The sequence below is a fragment of the Hydractinia symbiolongicarpus genome, chromosome 8, assembly GCF_029227915.1.
Source record: "Hydractinia symbiolongicarpus strain clone_291-10 chromosome 8, HSymV2.1, whole genome shotgun sequence".
Lineage (NCBI taxonomy): Eukaryota > Metazoa > Cnidaria > Hydrozoa > Anthoathecata > Hydractiniidae > Hydractinia > Hydractinia symbiolongicarpus.
Genome location: NC_079882.1, coordinates 14,264,393 through 14,266,007, shown reverse-complemented (window position 1 = coordinate 14,266,007; position 1,615 = coordinate 14,264,393). Strand labels below are relative to the sequence as shown.

Sequence of the window (1,615 nt, the reverse complement as noted above, 5' to 3'; positions counted from 1 at the left end):
AGCTAGCTATATGTTATCTAAGTTCTGTTATTATGCCAGCTAAGTGGGCAGTTTTATACTAGCTAGCTTTAGGTGGCAGTAAGGATAAGAAGGGGTTCATCAATGTAAAGAAATAGTGATCTACTAGCTGTACATACCCTTTCTTCGTTTTCCTCAAAATACCCTTCTACCCTATCATCAAGCTATCATCAACTAAATTTTCGTTTCAAGCGCTATGTATCTGAGGAAATGTCATGTGATATTAGTAAGAGTAACTTATGAATCACGTGGCTAATGCTGTATGCCGACCTGATCTTAACTGAAAATGGCGTGTCTCGACCAACCGGATTTTTGCGGAAGAAATGACCATAAAAAATATTTGGGTAAGTGGGTCAAAAGTCGGACGTTTTCATCAAAATTTGATGTACTAGGAGAAAACGCGGAAATTCGTTACGCTCTAATATATTTATGGGAACGAGGAAAATAGCTCCGTTCGAGCAATGGCTCTCTCTCCGCAATCAATATAGAAAGTGTTGCGGAGCGTGGAACTGAGTTCCCTAGGTTCGCAAGCGAAAAATTTTAGATGCCACTTTCGGTTGAATTGTACAATGAATCGTATAAAAAACAAAGTTCCCACGTGCCTCATGGTAATCGATCAAACGGTTTCATCTTCAATTTGATGAAACATTTCCTGGACGTGCGTACAATATATATATAACTACAATCTTCCAATATGGCTCTCCATTCCCCCTCATGTTAAACACTGACCTTTGTGGCTCAGCAAGGTAAACGATTACACGTGACATACCTTCATGAACATACTATCTGCAAAATATCTAAACTTTTTAGTTCTTGGTTTTTGGAATAAAATTGCCAGTAGAGACGAGAAATTTTGTGGATGATTGTAGCTAGAACAATCTATGTGATGGGACATTTCTAAAGAGTAGAATTATCTCACTCACTGTGTAGTATATATATAGCTAGTTAGCTAGCTAGTTAGAAAATATGTTTAAAACAACTTTTCTATGGTGATATGTAGCTGATTTTATGCTAGCAAAAATAGCTAATTTTATGTTAGCTACATTGGTAGTTTTAACCCATGTAAGTAGTTAATTTTATGCTAGCTGTGTAGCTAGTGTATTATGCTAGCTATATGGCACTGTTTGCTCTTTTTTTATGCTAGCTAGTTAGCATAAAAAGAGCAAACAAGAAGTAGCTATAGGTAGTTACATAGTTTGCTATCTAAGTTCTATTATTATTGCAGCTAAGTCTGCAGTTTTATGCTAGCTAGCTTTTAGTGTGAGAAATGCTAAGAAGGGGATCATTACATGTAAAAATATAGTGATATATCAGGTAGCTAAACATACCTTTTCTTCGTTTGTTGAAAATGAACTTCTGTCCATTGCGACCAACAAGCCAATATGGCTATCAACGCAATTTCCGTTTGAAGCGCTAAGTATCTTAGAAAAGGTCACGTGATATTAGTAAAAGTGACCATGGCAAAAGCTCTATGCCGACCTGATCTCAACTGGAAACGGCGTGGTCTCGATTAGCCAGATTTTCACGGAACCTTTTAAAGAAATGACCATAAAAAAAAGTGGGGTAAGTGGGTCAAAAACGCCCACGTTTTCATCAA

General features: G+C 37.0%; 1 long non-coding RNA gene across 1 annotated transcript; it reads right to left on the bottom strand.

Annotated features, from left to right (window-relative positions):
- Positions 1 to 495: 495 nt before the first annotated feature.
- Positions 496 to 1,400, bottom strand: LOC130655391 (uncharacterized). Its single transcript, XR_008984644.1, has 2 exons — positions 1,347 to 1,400; positions 496 to 915 (listed from the first exon to the last, which is right to left on the bottom strand). It is a non-coding gene; the product is annotated as an uncharacterized LOC130655391 (long non-coding RNA).
- Positions 1,401 to 1,615: the final 215 nt, after the last annotated feature.